This window comes from Cynara cardunculus (assembly GCF_001531365.2).
Source record: "Cynara cardunculus var. scolymus isolate 2C chromosome LG 6, CcrdV1, whole genome shotgun sequence".
Classification (NCBI taxonomy): Eukaryota; Viridiplantae; Streptophyta; class Magnoliopsida; order Asterales; family Asteraceae; genus Cynara; species Cynara cardunculus.
Genome location: NC_037533.1, coordinates 11,655,282 through 11,664,642, shown reverse-complemented (window position 1 = coordinate 11,664,642; position 9,361 = coordinate 11,655,282).

The following is a 9,361-nucleotide window of genomic DNA, read 5'->3' as shown; positions in this document are numbered from 1 at the left end:
GCAACAACAAAGACCCATTGCTTACTTCAGTAAGGCGTTGAGTGAGCAAAATTTCGGTAAGTCGGCATATGAAAGAGAAATTATGGCCCTGGTGTTGAACAGAGAGATAAATCCCTGAGTTCTATTTGAAGTGCAGCTTCTTTGCACATATCAGCTATGAAATTGTAGGTGAAGCTGATTGCAGGTAGGACTCCTACTGTGAGTCCTGGATATCTTTGACGGAATGCCTCAACGTTTTTTACGTTGTATGCAAATCCTGTGTAACTTGTATTTGAGAGCCTTGCAACATTTGCATCATAATAATTACCAGAAATAGCAGCAAGATGAACAAAATCGTTTAGAAATAGAACAATCTTTTTCCAATCATGGAGCTGGAGTTGTTCAAGATCTCTAAGAGCTTCATTTTGTTTTATTGATAAACCAGATAAGGTATCTCCTCCATTAATAATTCTAAGAATAAAGAGGGGGTTTGGGCTGCAACGCAGTTCTTTACTGTGAAAAGAAAAGCAGTTATTTAGACACTAGGTCTTGGCCTCAACGAGGTTAAACAACATGACAATCAAAGAAAAGGTTGGATATTTTCTTCATTAAAAGAAAAATTCCAATTATCACCTTGAGAAGTTACAAAAGCATCATGTTTAATTTTATTATCAATTTTTTTATTGAACCAAAAATTTCTGTTAAACTTATTGATGTCTTTAAAAACTTTTCCAGCAATATAATATTTCAAATCTATGGTCAAAAGATCCAAAGCTAACAAATAGGTTAGGTTCTTCTTAAGATTCTCAGACGTAAATATTTCATAATTAACATAACAATAACATCCACAAGGACATCCACATATAACAGTATGTAAAGGATTAGGATGAGGGCACGAACTGAATTTAAGACACGAACTGAATTTATGCATGAATAATGGCAAAAAGAGATTTAACAAATAACAGTAAGAGGAGAATTAGAAAACCATAATCAGAGGTTGTATAACATTTATATAAATATTATCTAATAATCAAAATTTAAAGAGATAAGATCTTATTTTTATATATCATAACACCCATTTTAGTCACTCTGTTATCACTTTTTAAAAACATTTCTTAATAAAATCCAAGAAAGCCATACAAAATTTCTTTGAAGAAAACTCACCTTTTTTGACTAATTCATAATTTTTCCCCTAAAACGCTCACTTGGCTAACAGTGGGTACTTTTTCTGAAGTTAAACATCCTTACGTCTGTTGTTTTATCAAAGAAGATTTTAACTTTCTAAGAATATCTTTAAGACAATTTTTAAAAAATACAATTAGGACTTTTGCCAGAGGTTTGGATCAATGTCTGACAGTATTTCCCCTGCCATGTGGGTATGAACTAACAGCAAACAAATTTCTTTATGATATAATTCGTGAGATCTTATCTTTATAAATAAATATTTAAAAGATAATAATAATATAAATTTCACAACATGATTTGGCTCTCTAATAAGAGTTTTAGCCTGCCATAATAAAAACTAACCTTGTATTTATACAGTAGGTTGATTACAGAAGCTGATGATTACAAATCTTCAAACTCAAAAGCTTACAATACTTATCACTCTCTAATATTTCTTAGAGTAGTATTTTTCTAAGTGTGTCTGAAACACTTACAAGAGCAGCTTATTTATAGGAGGAAAAAAGGAAAGCAACCTGTAACCGAAGGCTTTTACCGGAACCAAATTCAAAATATAAATAGGAAAAGTTGGGGCATGATTGTAGCTTTGTCTCAAAAGTCTTAAATTATGCCACAATTTTCAACAGTCTTCTAGAAAAGCAAAAAGCAAGATGCTTTTTTAGTCTTCCACGTTTTGTCCATTACAGCTGTAAGAATCTTACAGGTGTAGAATTATTCCATGATGCTTTTGTCCTTAAGCACATGATCTGCTAAGTTTTTGAGGACTTTGTTTTTGAAAAAGATTCTCCATTTATCTTCTGCATTAGCTTCATCATTGAAGAACTTGAGAAAAGAATAAGCAGCAACTGCAGAGGGTACATAAATTTTGACCGTAGGAGTTTCTCCAAATAATGAGTAATCTTCAGATGGTAGTATTTCAGAGTTCTAAAAGAAGTCTGAAAAATGAACATGGTAATACCATATCTTAACATCTTCAATCTTTTGACCAATAATGTATTGCCAAGTGGGACTATGGAGTAGTAACTTATTATCCCAATCTGAAGAAAATGTTCTTGAAAGTATCTTGATAGCTGAACAACTAGGTTCAGGTTCAGATTTCCAGAATTTTGGAGGTGAAGAAAAAATGTCCACCAAGATGATATAATCATCATATGTTTTAACTAATTCAATAGCTTCAATAACTCGGACTGGAAGCCATTTGATTTGATCAATATCAGACATGATTAGTCCGCAAAGTAATCCATACTTGAAAAGATCATGAAAACTTATTTTTTCATTTCTAAACATTTGTTCAGATGCAGTAGTTAAATCAATCTGAATTGTTCTAAAAAATCTTCATTTTTCATCATCTGGTATTAGAATCTCTTTCAATTGTACAGAGAAACCTTRAATAGGTGATCGTGAAATAACCATCAACCATTCTTGGTATTTTAAAAAGGTTTGAAAGTTGATGTCAGAGAGATCAACTAATTCTTTTAGAAAGGAAAAGCAATTAAGGTCTGGAATTGTTAATTGCTTCTTAATAAGATCTTCTAGGTTTGGTAAAACATTTTTACCTTTCATYTGTGAAGATGGAGAAGATGTCATTAAAGTTTTTTCAATAGGGAGTTCACAAGTGAAGTCCATATTTTCATCATCATCAAGTGATTGATAAGTTTCAAAGATAGGAACCAAATAATAATTGAAGCCTACTTTATCATGAGTAACCTTGAGACATTCAGAAAAATTGTGAAAGCCCTTCCATAGAGAAAGAAGAGGTTTATGAGCTTCAATCTTAGTAGCAACATCTGTCCATTTTTTATAAATTCCCTTATAAGGTCCATTCATAAGGAGATAACAATAAAATCTTTTTGGACATTGCTTGATGTCATTAAATMTCTGAGCAACCGAGTTAATTATAAAATTTTTCTCATTGGTTTGGTCAGATTTTTTTTTAAGATTCCAGATAGAGTCACAAATAGAAGCTTCTTCTTTTGTAAGTCTAGATCTTAAGTTGAAAACAAACTGCTTATCTGGAGGATAAACAGGAATATACTGTCTTCCAACTTGAAGTTTATCTTCAGTGACTGTAATATTTTCTTTCTTGACAACTCTAGGTTTTGGCATCCTGCAAAACAATATTAAGAAGTAAATCTTGATAAGAGATCAGGATTAACATTTGTCTTGCCTTTGATATGCTCAAAATTAAATTTTATTTCTTTGCCGATAATATATTCATTTAATCTTAGCCATCTGTTTGACAAGAGCTTAGATTCTTTTTTCATATCAGCAAATTTGACCAAAGATTCACAGTCAGTTTTGAGTGTGATTTCTTTCTTCCCTGTTAGAAAGAGGGCAAAAGATTCACAGGAATTAATAACAGCTAGGACTTCAAAATCCAAAGATGTTAATCTTCCTTTTTCCTTGTAGACTCTTGAAGTATATCTACAAAGTTGTTCTTCATGGATTGGGAAAAATTTAGAGGGTCTTTTTAAAAGAATTCCACCCCGTCCATGTGCAGATCCATCAGTTTGAACAATTAAATAGTCTGAATCCAAAAGTAAACTCATTTCAGGAAGATTCATGACTAATTGTTTCAATTTTTGAACAAGTTTAATATCTTCTGAATTGAAGTTCCTTGTTCCTTTTACTGACGTTTTGATGTAAAGATGAGCAGTATATTTAGAAAGATCCTTTATAAAAGGTCTAGCATAATTTAGAGAACCTAAAAAACTTTGGAGTTGTTTCAAGTTTTCTAATTTATCTGGATATTCAGAAATCTTTCTAGATATATGAGGTTGGAGTTTAATCCTTCCTTTTCCTATTTCTACACCAAGAAATTCAATGTGTTCTCTTAAAAGCTGCATTTTCTTGAGAGAAATTACCATTCCTTCTTTTTCAAAAATTTTAAAAACAGTATACAAATGTGCATAGTGTTCATTTTTGTCTTTGGAGAATACCAGGACATCATCAATGTAGACACATGTAAAATTAGGTAAGTGTTGAAAACAATTATCCATTTTTCTTTGAAAAATTTGAGGGGCATTCTTTAAACCAAAAGGCATTACCTTCCATTCAAAATGTCCTTCACTACATGTAAAAGCTGTCCAGGGAATTGAATCAGGGTGCATTTTTATTTGCCAAAATCCATATTTGAGATCAAATTTTGAAAACCATTTAACACCTTGAATTTTATTAAGTAAAATTTCTTTAGTAGGAATACAATAGCCATCAATATGGGTATTGTCATTTAATCTTTTATAGTTAAAAACCATTCGTGATTGACCACGTTTTCTTTCAGATTCTTTTTGAACTATAAAAGCTACAGTTCTATGTCTAGAAGTGCTTCTTGCAATTACTCCAAGCTTTAGTAATTGAGAAATATGCATCTTGAACTCATCAATAGTCCAATTATCATATTTAGGCATTCCTGTCTTTATTACTAAATCTGAATTAATTATCTCAAGTTTACAAAAGATCCCATTTCTTTCCCAAAACTTGGAATTTCGCCAATGATTTCTGTCTTTTGTAAATGATCCACCATATATAGAACATCTTCATAAGTAAAAGACTTACTTACAAGTTTTTGATTTAAAATATGGGGTTTTATCAGATTATATGATAAGTCTAGAAAAGAATAATCTTTAAAAGAGTCATCATTTTCAATTTCATTTTCCCAAAGTTCAAAAAAGTTAGGAAAATCATTTAAAGTCCTCTTAGGACTAAGAGACACTAGTTTTTTGTACAACTGTTATTGTCACAAGAGCAATTATCAGGGGTACAAATAATCCTAGTGTTTTGTAATTCTTCCTTTTCTGTACTACCAGTTCCACCATGCTTTCGAGCGTACTCTGATATTATGGGTGTAAAAGCAGTATTTTGAGAAAAGAGGATATAATCGCCACAAATAGTAACAGATATACCCTTGGCAAGAATAAAATTTAATCCAAGGATTAAACTTATTCCAGGAAGCTCATGAAGAGGTTCTGCCCAACATATATCTAATGGATATACATTAGACCAATCTTGACAATTTGTTTGAAATTGGATTTGTAGATTTTTAAAATAGTGATTGGTTGAATGTATAGTTCCTGAAAAAGTCATGGACTTTAAAGGCTTCTGTGCTTCCACCAGTTTATCTAATAATGTTGGAGGAAGGATAGAAGAATCTAAAGTTGTTTGAGTTGCTCCTGTATCGATAAAAGCAGGAAGTTGAAACTTCATGCCTCTAATATTCAGAAGGACTAAAACAAATATATTCTTCAGAACTTTCTTGTTGCAAATTATGGGTATAATAGGAGTTATAGCCATACAAGAAGTTGAAGATGAACCTTTTTCATTTATGGAAATTCCTTTATTTTTTGGAGGTTTCCAAGAAAATTCAGGAAAAGCTTTATCATAGTCTTGTTGTACGAGCTGTTGAAAATGTATTTCAAGATTCTCAATACGGTTTTCAAGAGTATGAATACGATCATCCAGAATTGTTATTCTATCTGTTTTTTGTGGGTGAATAACTATTGTTGGGATGCTATGTTTATAAACAGATGATAAGCATAAGTAACAAACTTCTATTCTACAGAGATCACAACATGAACGCTTCTCAAGAGAAGGATACCAAAGGAAATTGTAACACTTAGTGTTTGTATTACCTGTATTGTATTTCCATGCATGAATACAGTCTGTAATTTCAACATTAACAAAGTTTAGATTTTTAAACATTTCATCATCTCTATCATCAATTTCAAAAGAATTATGGTAACCATATTTCTGTTGCAAAGAGGTTTGTGATGGTGAAAGTTGTTCTATGAAAGAATAATCACTTTGTTGTTGGATGTCATGCATATCTTCTATACTAACAATAGAATAGATATCTGAGTTAGTTGAGACATCCGAAGTAATGTCAACTAAGTCTTCATTGGTGCAGTTGATAAGATCAACACTTTGATTAAAGAGTGTTCTTTTCCCAGGGCATTTACTAGATAAATGGTCTTCTTTTCCACAAGCATAGCAAGTAAATTTGCTATAGTTCTTGTTTTCTTTATAATTCCTTACATGTTTTTCCTTATTAAGTGTAGGCTTTCTAGCACTAGACTTTCTAAGAAAATAAGATTTCTTTGGTTTTGTTTGCTTCTTAAAAACTTGTTTTGTCTTAGGGGATTTGTCATAAGTTTGAGGAGTGTAGATAGAGGAGCAAAATCATGTATCTCTTTTCTTTAACTATCTTTGGGTTTAGATCATGGAACATTTAGCTTTAAGATTATCTATGATAATCTTAGCTCTAACTGTTGCATTATCCCATTAAGCATCTACACTTGGTTGGTCTTGTTTCCATTTAAGCTCTATTTCTCTTCCTAGTTCTCCAGGTAATTTTGTAAAAATTCTGTTGCAAACATTAGCATCATAATAATTACCAGCAATAGCAGCAAGATGAACAAAATCATTTAGAAATAGAACAATCTTTTTCCAATCATGGAGCTGGAGTTGTTCAAGATCTCTAAGAGCTTCATTTTGTTTTATTGATAAACCAGATAAGGTATCTCCTCCATTAATAATTCTAAGAATTGTTGAGGTGAAATTCCTTATGTTGTTTCCTTGTGAGACAAGTTGTGCAAGTGGTTCAGGGAAATGTTTTTTCCAATCTTCCCATGTAGCAAGTGCAGTAGTTCCAAGATAATTTTCAGCAATAGAAATCATTACCTCGACATTGATATATTTTTCAAGATATTTTGCTATGTAGTCACGATGTACTTCTTGAGACCAGGTTTCAAGATAAGAGTTCCATAACTGAGCATGAATATCAGTTAGATTTAACAAAGGTGTAGATTTCCAAGTGAAAGTTGGGTCAGTTGGTAATMTTCTTCCTTTATTCCTATAACTAAGGGTTGGTTCATTATAACCTTTAGCTTGAGTTCTAAGAGGTCTACCAGTTTCATAAGCCATGGTTTCAAGTCTTCCAGGTACAGGGTGTGTGACAGTAGATCCACTTCCTTCATTCATAAGAGCAAAGTTAATGGACTCTACAGAATCGGATAAGAAAGAGTCTAAAAGACTTTCATCTTTTGGAGTCATTCTTATGTTTCCCAAATTGTTGGGTTCAAGATTAGAGCTAAAATGTTGTATTCAAGTTTCTCCATTTACTTAGCTTTATTGTAATTAGTTTAGCTTTATTTTCCTTAGTATAAATAGTCTTTTCTTTGTAATTGTAATTACACATTGATTACATCATTAATCAGAGAAAAAGGTGATTTGACAGCAAAGTAATTCTCTCTCTCCAATCCATCTTGTATTCATCTTTGTTCTTGATATTTGATGAAGATTACTTAAAGATTCGTATGAAATTTGGACTTTTCAATTGGTATCAGAGCAAGCTGCAGCAGTTTGGATTTGAAGATATCCATTTTACACATTTTGCACRAATTTTTTGTTAATTTTTCGATCTGATTCATCTTTGTTCATCACTGTTCTTGACTGTTCTTGATAATTTTTTTTACCAGATTGGTTTTTGGGTCATAAATTGATCATTTTTGGGTGTTTTTAATCAAGATTTACCTCGCCAGTTTCGGTTTTGCATTTTATACAACTTTGATTCACACTATTTTGTGATTTTCAGAAGATTTGATGCTTAAAATGACCAAAATCAAGTTTTAGTTTTTCTGAAAAAAGTTTATAAAAACTCATATTTTTTCATGTTTTGATCCATTTTTTTGGAAAAAGTGTGAAATTTTATGTTTTTGGTTGAATTTTATCCGGTTAAAACTTGTGCGGTATAACAATCTGTGTGGTGTTAGTTGTTTTTGAATATAGGTAAAACCGGACAACACTTGGAAGGATTGCTTGAACGGTTTATTAATCCGGCTAGTTACCGGACATAGCTTGAGCGGATTAATATTAAACCGGATAACACTTCAGAAATGGTAAGCGGTTTAATAGTTTGACCAGTTGACCAATCGTGAGGTAAGTGTGCGGTTTAGGAATCCGCTTGGTAAGTAAGCGGTTTATCTTGAACGGTATTTGACTTTGAACGGTATTTGACTTTGAACGGTGTTTGACTTTTGTTGATTGAATCTCTTTGAATGTTGACTTTTGTGCGGTTTATACTTGTTCAATTTTAGTATATTTGCACGGTTTACTTTTGTGCGGTTTAAGTTCATGTGTTGCCCGGATTCATAATCCGGATAACTTGTTCATATTGAATATAGTGTTGATCGGACTTCTAAACCGGACAACATTGTGCGGATTGCTAATCCGGACAAATTTTGTGCTTTATTTCCAAGTGTTGAATGTGTGCATATTACAGTTTACATTTTATCAAATAATTTTTTTTTGTAAACTGATCTTTTAAATTCAAACTTTGAACTACAGTAGATCCTAAATTTTCATACTACGAAGATGAGTTCAAAAGAAGYRATKRCRATTGGTACTGATACCAAGCCACCAGTATTGTTTAGAGGAGACTACAATCAGTGGAGAGATAGATTCTTGAATTTCATTGAAAGATTGAAGGAAGGAGAAATGATCTTACAATCTCTACATGAAGGCCCAGCTGAATTCTTTGATCCTGTACCAGCTGATCCTGTTATGGGTGTTCCTGAACAGAAGGTACCAAAGCGTAAAGATCAATATACTCCTGAGGATAAGGAAAGATCACATGCTGACGTGCTGTGCAAATCATACATGATGCAAGCACTAACCAATGACATATACACAAGYATAGACAGCTACAAGTCATCTGGTCACAKCATKTGGGTTCAAATAGAGAAGATGATGATGGGATCTAAGGTTGGGACTCAACTAAAGATCACTAACTGTATTTCTGCGTATGAAGAGTTCAAGGCTAGGGAAGGAGAAAGCCTTGATGATGTCTATAACCATCTTGCTAGGTTGCTGAATGAGCTYACGAAGAACGGAATCTCTAAAACCATGATAAGTCTAGATTTCATACGAATCTTGAAGAAATCTTCATCAAATCTCAAGAACAAATATGAATTCAAGATAGATTGRAGAGAGAGAATTACTTTGCTGTCAAATCACCTTTTCCCTGATTAATGATGTAATCAATGTGTAATTACAATTACAAAGGAAAGACTATTTATACTAAGGAAAATAAAGCTAAACTAATTACAATAAAGCTAAGTAAATGGAGAAACTTGAATACAACATTTTAGCACTAATCTTGAACCCAACATTCTCCCCCTTTGGATTCAACTTTGGACTCTTGTAA